Genomic DNA, 11,193 nt, shown 5'->3' on the forward strand with positions numbered 1-11,193 from the left:
TAGTTGTGACTGCTGATAACAGATGCCGTAGCAATCAATTCATGGAGTGAGTTGTATGTTTTGCGATAGTCTGTCTCTGACAAGCAAGCACCGGTGACATAGGTGCGAACACAGGAAGCTTGCAGACCCTCGCTGCCTGCAGACACCGAGCACCCACACTAGGAGGGCGGCCTAAGCCGTAGGCGAAATGTGCTCATTCGCTATGGCGCGACGTCGAACTATAAATAATGCTGTCACTAGCGTGAGCGTCGTGGAAAGTCGGAAAAGTCGGCTGCGTGTGTAAGTGCCAAGTTTGGGGAGCGTTTCGTAGTATGCGCAGTGCAATGGAGACGCGGAAACTTGTTGTGGCCCAGTGTTTTGCAGTTGGACGACAAGATTGGTACACAGTAGTAAAGAGCGAGGCACTGAGTTGGCATGAATAATGGAGTGCACAATGGGGCTCGAGATGTGTTTGTTACCTCAGGTGCTGTATGATTGTCGACAAGGAGTGAAATCGGAGCAATTTGTGACGGCTCTTTCAATTTAAGACGTTAAAAACAGACGGAATTTGCATTTGTAATACCAGAGCATCGAAACTACTTGGAACTTTTGTGTATGTGAACGGGTCCGCGCCTTTGTACTCTGCTCCCTTCACCGCTACAAACCAACCAACCATCGTGTCCGTGCGCATCTGAGTCGCAAAGAATGGGGAGTAGCGCAGTTTGGTAGTGCATGCGGCGTAGCTCAGTTGGTAGAGCGTTCGCTTCTCATGTGAAAGATCCAGGGTTCAAGCCCTGGCGCCTCCATTTTTTGTGGTCAGTGCATGGTAAGTGTTGGTCGCGGCGAACCTAAAGGCACGCAGGATGTTGCAAAGCCAGCGTCACAGACTGATATGATGTATACTGACGTAAGGAGAGCAAGATGTAAGTGTGGGGACCGGCTGTTATCGAGGTGTCATCGAGTGCAGATCTGTCTTAGGTATCGCGGCTTAACCTCATTGAAGTCTAGAGGGTGGACAACACGTTGGTCTTACTCAGAGCGGTGTCCGAATTCTATTTTCGACGTTATACGTGCCACTTTCATTGTGGCCAACTACGATTCGATACAGAATGCACGAAACCTGAAAGATACCCTAACGGATACATAGAGAGTAGTGTTTGTCTGCTGAATAATGGGAGTGCAAGGGTCTGTGTCGTCTATATGGCTGTATGTAGCACCATTAGTCTTCGGGGGGGGGGGGCGGGCGTAGCTCAGATGGTAGAGCGCTCGCTTAGTATGCGATAGGTACTGGGATCAATAACCAGTGCCTCCAGAATTTTTAACACACCTACATGCGCACCTTGCCATGCAAGAGGAATAATTCACAACCAGCAGATGTGTCTAGGAAGGTACAAGCGAATGATTAGCATCCACAATTGACAAGCGTGCTGTTATTAGTGCACAGGAAGCACCCTCCTCCCACGCCTACACTTAATTTAGAAACAGTACAAGTGTTCCCGTAAGATTCTCAAGCCTATGTCGGAAAGATCTGCCTTGCGCCGAGTTCACGTAAATCCCACTGCACATTCCTATTCTTTGCGTGCAGTCAGCTGCTACTGGTGTTGCTAGTTGTGACTGCTGATAACAGATGCCGTAGCATGCAGTGAGTTGTATGTTTTGCGATAGTCTGTCTCTGACAAGCAAGCACAGGTGACATAGGTGCGAACACAGGAAGCTTGCAGACCCTCGCTGCCTGCAGACACCGAGCAGCCACACTAGGAGGGCGGCCTAAGCCGTAGGCGAAATGTGCTCATTCGCTTTGGCGCGACGTCGAACTATAAATAATGCTGTCACTAGCGTGAGCGTCGTGGAAAGTCGGAAAAGTCGGCTGCGTGGGTGAGTGCCAAGATTGGGGAGCGTTTCGTAGTATGCGCAGTGCAATGGAGACGCGGAAACTTGTTGTGGCCCAGTGTTTTGCAGTTGGACGACAAGATTGGTACACAGTAGTAAAGAGCGAGGCACTGAGTTGGCATGAATAATGGAGTGCACAATGGGGCACGAGATGTGTTTGTTACCTCAGGTGCTGAATGATTGTCGACAAGGAGTGAAAACGGAGCAATTTGTGACGGCTCTTTCAATTTAAGACGTTAAAAACATACGGAATTTGCATTTGTAATACCAGAGCATCGAAACTACTTGGAACTTTTGTGTATATGAACGGGTCCGCGCCTTTGTACTCTGCTCCCTTCACCGCTACAAACCAGCCAAGCATCGTGTCCGTGCGCATCTGAGTCGCAAAGAAGGGGGAATAGCGCAATTTGCTCGTGCATGGGGCGTAGCTCAGTTGGTAGAGCGTTCGCTTGGCATGTGGAAGGTCCAGGGTTCAAGCCGCGGCGCCTCAATTTTTTGTGGTCAGTGCATGGTGTGTGTTGGTCGCAGCGAACCTAAAGGCACGCAAGATGTTGCAAAGACAGCGTCACAGACTGATATGATGTATACTGACGTAAGGTGAGCAAGATGTAAGTGTGGGGACCGGCTGTTATCGAGGTGTCATCGAGTGCAGATGTGTCTTAGGTATCGCGACTTAACCTCATTGAAGTCTAGAGGGTGGACAACACGTTGGTCATACTCAGAGCGGTGTCCGAATTCTATTTTCGACGTTATACGTGCCACTTTCATTGTGGCCAACTACGATTCGATACAGAATGCACGAAACCTGAAAGACACCCTAACGGATACATAGAGAGTAGTGTTTGTCTGCTGAATAATGGGAGTGCAAGGGTCTGTGTCGTCTATATGTCTGTATGTAGCACCATTAGTCTTCGGGGGGAGCGGGCGTAGCTCAGATGGTAGAGCGCTCGCTTAGTATGCGAGAGGTACTGGGAGCAATACCCAGTGCCTCCAGAATTTTTATCACACCTACATGCGCACCTTGCCATGCAAGAGGAATAAATCACAACCAGCATATGTGTCTAGGAAGATACAAGCGAATGATTAGCATCCACAATTGACAAGCGTGCTGTTATTAGTGCGCAGGAAGCACCCTCCTCCCACGCCTACACTTAATTTAGAAACAGTACAAGTGTTCCCGTAAGATTCTCAAGCCTATGTCGGAAAGATCTGCCTTGCGCCGAGTTCACGTAAATCCCACTGCACATTCCTATTCTTTGCGTGCAGTCAGCTGCTACTGGTGTTGCTAGTTGTGACTGCTGATAACAGATGCCGTAGCATGCAGTGAGTTGTATGTTTTGCGATAGTCTGTCTCTGACAAGCAAGCACAGGTGACATAGGTGCGAACACAGGAAGCTTGCAGACCCTCGCTGCCTGCAGACACCGAGCAGCCACACTAGGAGGGCGGCCTAAGCCGTAGGCGAAATGTGCTCATTCGCTTTGGCGCGACGTCAAACTATAAATAATGCTGTCACTAGCGTGAGCGTCGTGGAAAGTCGGAAAAGTCGGCTGCGTGGGTGAGTGCCAAGTTTGGGGAGCGTTTCGTAGTATGCGCAGTGCAATGGAGACCCGGAAACTTGTTGTGGCCCAGTGTTTTGCAGTTGGACGACAAGATTGGTACACAGTAGTAAAGAGCGAGGCACTGAGTTGGCATGAATAATGGAGTGCACAATGGGGCTCGAGATGTGTTTGTTACCTCAGGTGCTGTATGATTGTCGACAAGGAGTGAAAACGGAGCAATTTGTGACAGCTCTTTCAATTTAAGACGTTAAAAACAGACGGAATTTGCATTTGTGATACCAGAGCATCGAAACTACTTGGAACTTTTGTGTATATGAACGGGTCCGCGCCTTTGTACTCTGCTCCCTTCACCGCTACAAACCAACCAACCATCGTGTCCGTGCGCATCTGAATCGCAAAGAATGGGGAGTAGCGCAGTTTGGTCGTGCATGGGGCGTAGCTCAGTTGGTAGAGCGTTCGCTTGGCATGTGAAAGGTCCAGGGTTCAAGCCGCGGCGCCTCCATTTTTTGTGGTCAGTGCATGGTAAGTGTTGGTCGCGGCGAACCTAAAGGCACGCAAGATGTTGCAAAGCCAGCGTCACAGACTGATATGATGTATACTGACGTAAGGAGAGCAAGATGTAAGTGTGGGGACCGGCTGTTATCGAGGTGTCATCGAGTGCAGATCTGTCTTAGGTATGGCGGCTTAACCTCATTGAAGTCTAGAGGGTGGACAACACGTTGGTCTTACTCAGAGCGGTGTCCGAATTCTATTTTCGACGTTATACGTGCCACTTTCATTGTGGCCAACTACGATTCGATACAGAATGCACGAAACCTGAAAGACACCCTAACGGATACATAGAGAGTAGTGTTTGTCTGCTGAATAATGGGAGTGCAAGGGTCTGTGTCGACTATATGGCTGTATGTAGCACCATTAGTCTTCGGGTGGGCGGGCTTAGCTCAGATGGTAGAGCGCTCGCTTAGTATGCGAGAGGTACTGGGATCAATACCCAGTGCCTCCAGAACTTTTAACACACCTACATGCGCACCTTGCCATGCAAGTGGAATAATTCACAACCAGAAGATGTGTCTACGAAGATACAAGCGAATGATTAGCATCCACAATTGACAATCGTGCTGTTATTAGTGCGCAGGAAGCACCCTCCTCCCACGCTTACACTTAATTTAGAAACAGTACAAGTGTTCCCGTAAGATTCTCAAGCCTATGTCGGAAAGATCTGCCTTGCGCCGAGTTCACGTAAATCCCACTGCACATTCCTATTCTTTGCGTGCAGTCAGCTGCTACTGGTGTTGCTAGTTGTGACTGCTGATAACAGATGCCGTAGCAATCAATTCATGGAGTGAGTTGTATGTTTTGCGATAGTCTGTCTCTGACAAGCAAGCACAGGTGACATAGGTGCGAACACAGGAAGCTTGCAGACCCTCGCTGAATGCAGACACCGAGCAACCACACTAGGAGGGCTGCCTAAGCCGTAGGCGAAATGTGCTCATTCGCTTTGGCGCGACGTCAAACTATAAATAATGCTGTCACTAGCGTGAGCGTCGTGGAAAGTCGGAAAAGTCGGCTGCGTGGGTGAGTGCCAAGTTTGGGGAGCGTTTCGTAGTATGCGCAGTGCAATGGAGACGCGGAAACTTGTTGTGGCCCAGTGTTTTGCAGTTGGACGACAAGATTGGTACACAGTAGTAAAGAGCGAGGCACTGAGTTGGCATGAATAATGGAGTGCACAAAGGGGCTCGAGATGTGTTTGTTACCTCAGGTGCTTTATGATTGTCGACGAGGAGTGAAAACGGAGCAATTTGTGACGGCTCTTTCAACTTAAGACGTTAAAAACAGACGGAATTTGCATTTGTGATACCAGAGGATCGAAACTACTTGGAAATTTTGTGGATATGAACGGGTCCGCGCCTTTGTTCTCTGCTCCCTTCACCGCTACAAGCCAACCAACCATCGTGCCTGTGCGCATCTGAGTCGCAAAGAATGGGGAATAGCGCAGTTTGGTCGTGCATGGGGCGTAGCTCAGTTGTTAGAGCGTTCGCTTGGCATGTGAAAGGTCCAGGATTCAAGCCGCGGCGCCTCTATTTTTTGTAGTCAGTGCATGGTAAGTGTTGGTCGCGGCGAACTTAAAGGCACGTAAGATGTTGCAAAGCCAGCGTCACAGACTGATATGATGTATACTGACGTAAGGAGAGCAAGATGTAAGTGTGGGGACCGGCTGTTATCGAGGTGTCATCGAGTGCAGATCTGTCTTAGGTATCGCGGCTTAACCTCATTGAAGTCTAGAGGGTGGACAACACGTTGGTCTTACTCAGAGCGGTGTCCGAATTCTATTTTCGACGTTATACGTGCCACTTTCATTGTGGCCAACTACGATTCGATACAGAGTGCACGAAACCTGAAAGACACCCTAACGGATACATAGAGAGTAGTGTTTGTCTGCTGAATAATGGGAGTGCAAGGGTCTGTGTCGTCTATATGGCTGTATGTAGCACCATTAGCCTTCGGGGGGGGGCGGGCGTAGCTCAGATGGTAGAACGCTCGCTTAGTATGCGAGAGGTACTGGGATCAATACCCAGTGCCTCCAGAATTTTTAACACACCTACATGCACACCTTGCCATGCAAGTGGAATAATTCACAACCAGCAGATGTGTCTAGGAAGATACAAGCGAATGATTAGCATCCACAATTGACAAGCGTGCTGTTATTAGTGCGCAGGAAGCACCCTCCTCCCACGCCTACACTTAATTTAGAAACAGTACAAGTGTTCCCGTAAGATTCTCAAGCCTATGTCGGAAAGATCTGCCTTGCGCCGAGTTCACGTAAATCCCACTGCACATTCCTATTCTTTGCGTGTAGTCAGCTGCTACTGGTGTTGCTAGTTGTGACTGCTGATAACAGATGCCGTAGCAATCAATTCATGGCGTGAGTTGTATGTTTTGCGATAGTCTGTCTCTGACAAGCAAGCACAGGTGACAAGGTGCGAACACAGGAAGCTTGCAGACCCTCGCTGCCTGCAGACACCGAGCAGCCACACTAGGAGGGCGGCCTAAGCCGTAGGCGAAATGTGCTCATTCGCTTTGGCGCGACGTCGAACTATAAATAATGCTGTCACTAGCGTGAGCGTCGTGGAAAGACGGAAAAGTCGGCTTCGAGGGTAAGTGCCAAGTTTGGGGAGCGTTTCGTGGTATGCGCAGTGCAATGGAGACGCGGAAACTTGTTGTGGCCCAGTGTTTTGCAGTTGGTACACAGTAGTAAAGAGCCAGGCACTGAGTTGGCATGAATAATGGAGTGCACAATGGGGCTCGAGATGTGTTTGTTACCTCAGGAGTTGTATGATTGTCGACAAGAAGTGAAAACGGAGCAATTTGTGACGGCTCTTTCAATTTAAGACGTTAAAAACAGACGGAATTTGCATTTGTAATACCAGAGCATCGAAACTACTTGGAACTTTTGTGTATATGAACGGGTCCGCGCCTTTAAACTCTGCTCCCTTCACCGCTACAAACCAACCAACCATCGTGTCCGTGCTCATCTGAGTCGCAAAGAATGGGGAATAGCGCAGTTCTATCGTGCATGGGGCGTAGCTCAGTTGGTAGAGCGTTCGGTTGGCATGTGAAAGGTCCAGGGTTGAAGCCGCGGCGCCTCTATTTTTTGTGGTCAGTGCATGGTAAGTGTTGGTTGCGGCGAACCTAAAGGCACGCAAGATGTTGCAAAGCCAGCGTCACAGACTGATATGATGTATACTGACGTAAGGAGAGCAAGATGTAAGTGTGGGGACCGGCTGTTATCGAGGTGTCATCGAGTGCAGATCTGTCTTAGGTATGGCGGCTTAACCTCATTGAAGTCTAGAGGGTGGACAACACGTTGGTCTTACTCAGAGCGGTGTCCGAATTCTATTTTCGACGTTATACGTGCCACTTTCATTGTGGCCAACTACGATTCGATACAGAATGCACGAAACCTGAAAGACACCGTAACGGATACATAGAGAGTAGTGTTTGTCTGCTGAATAATGGGAGTGCAAGGGTCTGTGTCGTCTATATGGCTGTATGTAGCACCATTAGTCTTCGGGGGGGGGGGGGGGGGGGCGTAGCTCAGATGGTAGAGCGCTCGCTTAGTATGCGAGAGGTACTGGGATCAATAACCAGTGCCTCCAGAATTTTTAACACACCTACATGAGCACCTTGCCATGCAAGAGGAATAATTCACAACCAGCAGATGTGTCTAGGAAGATACAAGCGAATGATTAGCATCCACAATTGACAAGCGTGCTGTTATTAGTGCGCAGGAAGCACCTTCCTCCCACGCCTACACTTAATTTAGAAACAGTACAAGTGTTCCCGTAAGATTCTCAAGCCTATGTCGGAAAGATCTGCCTTGCGCCGAGTTCACGTAAATCCCACTGCACATTCCTATTCTTTGCGTGCAGTCAGCTGCTACTGGTGTTGCTAGTTGTGACTGCTGATAACAGATGCCGTAGCAATCAATTCATGGAGTGAGTTGTATGTTTTGCGATAGTCTGTCTCTGACAAGCAAGCACAGGTGACATAGGTGCGAACACAGGAAGCTTGCAGACCCTCGCTGCCTGCAGACACCGAGCAGCCACACTAGGAGGGCGGCCTAAGCCGTAGGCGAAATGTGCTCATTCGCCTTGGCGCGACGTCGAGCTATAAATAATGCTGTCACTAGCGTGAGCGTCGTGGAAAGTCGGAAAAGTCGGCTTCGAGGGTGAGTGCCAAGTTTGGGGAGCGTTTCGTAGTATGCGCAGTGCAATGGAGACGCGGAAACTTGTTGTGGCCCAGTGTTTTGCAGTTGGACGACAAGATTGGTACACAGTAGTAAAGAGCGAGGCACTGAGTTGGCATGAATAATGGAGTGCACAATGGGGCTCGAGATGTGTTTGTTACCTCAGGTGCTGTATGATTGTCGACAAGGAGTGAAAACGGAGCAATTTGTGACGGCTCTTTCAATTTAAGACGTTAAAAACAGACGGAATTTGCATTTGTAATACCAGAGCGTCGAAACTACTTGGTACTTTTGTGTATATGAACGGGTCCGCGCCGTTGATCTCTGCTCCCTTCACCGCTACAAACCAACCAACCATCGTGTCCGTGCGCATCTGAGTCGCAAAGAATGGGGAACAGCGCAGTTTACTTGTGCATGGGGCGTAGCTCAGTTGGTAGAGCGTTCGCTTGGCATGTGAAAGGTCCAGGGTTGAAGCCGCGGCGCCTCTATTTTTTGTGGCCAGTGCATGGTAAGTGTTGGTTGCGGCGAACCTAAAGGCACGCAAGATGTTGCAAAGCCAGCGTCATAGACTGATATGATGTATACTGACGTAAGGAGAGCAAGATGTAAGTGTGGGGACCGGCTGTTATCGGGGTGTCATCGAGTGCAGATCTGTCTTAGGTATGGCGGCTTAACCTAATTGAAGTCTAGAGGGTGGACAACACGTTGGTCTTACTCAGAGCGGTGTCCGAATTCTATTTTCGACGTTATACGTGCCACTTTCATTGTGGCCAACTACGATTCGATACAGAATGCACGAAACCTGAAAGACACCCTAACGGATACATAGAGAGTAGTGTTTGTCTGCTGAATAATGGGAGTGCAAGGGCCTGTGTCGTCTATATGGCTGTATGTAGCACCATTAGTCTTCGGGCGTGCGGGCGTAGCTCAAATGGTAGAGCGCTCGCTTAGTATGCGAGAGGTACTGGGATCAACACCCAGTGCCTCCAGAATTTTTAACACACCTACATGCGCACCTTGCCATGCAAGAGGAATAATTCACAACCAGCAGATGTGTCTAGGAAGATACAAGCGAATGATTAGCATCCACAATTGACAAGCGTGCTGTTATTAGTGCGCAGGAAGGACCCTCCTCCCACGCCTACACTTAATTTAGAAACAGTACAAGTGTTCCCGTAAGATTCTCAAGCCTATGTCGGAAAGATCTGCCTTGCGCCGAGTTCACGTAAATCCCACTGCACATTCCTATTCTTTGCGTGCAGTCAGCTGCTACTGGTGTTGCTAGTTGTGACTGCTGATAACAGATGCCGTAGCAATCAATTCATGGAGTGAGTAGTATGTTTTGCGATAGTCTGTCTCTGACAAGCAAGCACAGGTGACATAGGTGCGAACACAGGAAGCTTGCAGACTCTCGCTGCCTGCAGACACCGAGCAACCACACTAGGAGGGCGGCCTAAGCCGTAGGCGAAATGTGCTCATTCGCTTTGGCGCGACGTCGAACTATAAATAGTGCTGTCACTAGCGTGAGCGTCGTGGAAATTCGGAAAAGTCGGCTGCGAGGGTGAGTGCCAAGTTTGGGGAGCGTTTCGTAGTATGCGCAGTGCAATGGAGACGCGGAAACGTGTTGTGGCCCAGTGTTTTGCAGTTGGACGACAAGATTGGTACACAGTAGTAAAGAGCGAGGCACTGAGTTGGCATGAATAATGGAGTGCACAATAGGGCTCGAGATGTGTTTGTTACCTCACTTGCTGTATGATTGTCGACAAGGAGTGAAAACGGAGCAATTTGTGACGGCTCTTTCAATTTAAGACGTTAAAAGCAGACGGAATTTGCATTTGTAATACCAGAGCATCGAAACTACTTGGAACTTTTGTGTATATGAACGGGTCCGCGCCTTTGTACTCTGCTCCCTTCACCGCTACAAACCAATAAACCATCGTGTCCGTGCGCATCTGAGTCGCAAAGAATGGGGAATAGCGCAGTTTGGTCGTGCATGGGGCGTAGCTCAGTTGGTAGAGCGTTCGCTTGGCATGTGAAAGGTCCAGGGTTGAAGCCGCGGCGCCTCAATTTTTTGTGGTCAGTGCATGGTAAGTGTTGGTCGTGGCGAACCTAAAGGCACGCAAGATGTTGCAAAGCCAGCGTCACAGACTGATATGATGTATACTGACGTAAGGAGAGCAAGATGTAAGTGTGGGGACCGGCTGTTATCGAGGTGTCATCGAGTGCAGATCTGTCTTAGGTATCGCGGCTTAACATCATTGAAGTCTAGAGGGTGGACAACACGTTGGTCTTACTCAGAGCGGTGTCCGAATTCTATTTTCGACGTTATACGTGCCACTTTCATTGTGGCCAACTACGATTCGATACAGAATGCTCGAAACCTGAAGGACACACTAACGGATACATAGAGAGTAGTGTTTGTCTGCTGAATAATGGGAGTGCAAGGGTCTGTGTCTTCTATATGGCTGTTTGTAGCACCATTAGTCTTCGCGGGGAGGGGGGGGGGGCGTAGCTCAGATGGTAGAGCGCTCGCTTAGTATGCTAGAGGTACTGGGATCAATAACCAGTGCCTCCAGAATTTTTAACACACCTACATGCGCACCTTGCCATGCAAGTGGAATAATTCACAGCCAGCAGAAGTGTCTAGGAAGATACAAGCGAATGATTAGCATCCACAATTGACAAGCGTGCTGTTATTAGTGCGCAGGAAGCACCCTCCTCCCACGCCTACACTTAATTTAGAATCAGTACAAGTGTTCCCGTAAGATTCTCAAGCCTATGTCGGAAAGATCTGCCTTGCGCCGAGTTCACGTAAATCCCACTGCACATTCCTATTCTTTGCGTGCAGTCAGCTGCTACTGGTGTTGCTAGTTGTGACTGCTGATAACAGATGCCGTAGCAATCAATTCATGGAGTGAGTTGTATGTTTTGCGATAGTCTGTCTCTGACAAGCAAGCACAGGTGATATAGGTGCGAACACAGGAAGTTTGCAGACCCTCGCTGCCTGCAGACACCGA

At 49.1% G+C, this 11,193-nt stretch overlaps 2 non-coding genes across 2 annotated transcripts; both read left to right on the plus strand.

Annotated features, from left to right (window-relative positions):
* Positions 1 to 713: 713 nt before the first annotated feature.
* Trnae-cuc (transfer RNA glutamic acid (anticodon CUC)) lies at positions 714 to 785 on the plus strand. Its single transcript has one exon. It is a non-coding gene; the product is annotated as a tRNA-Glu (tRNA).
* A 1,502-nt stretch (positions 786 to 2,287) lies between these two features.
* Positions 2,288 to 2,360, plus strand: Trnaa-ggc (transfer RNA alanine (anticodon GGC)). The gene has a single exon. It is a non-coding gene; the product is annotated as a tRNA-Ala (tRNA).
* Positions 2,361 to 11,193: the final 8,833 nt, after the last annotated feature.

Source organism: Schistocerca gregaria, chromosome 10, assembly GCF_023897955.1.
Source record: "Schistocerca gregaria isolate iqSchGreg1 chromosome 10, iqSchGreg1.2, whole genome shotgun sequence".
Classification (NCBI taxonomy): Eukaryota; Metazoa; Arthropoda; class Insecta; order Orthoptera; family Acrididae; genus Schistocerca; species Schistocerca gregaria.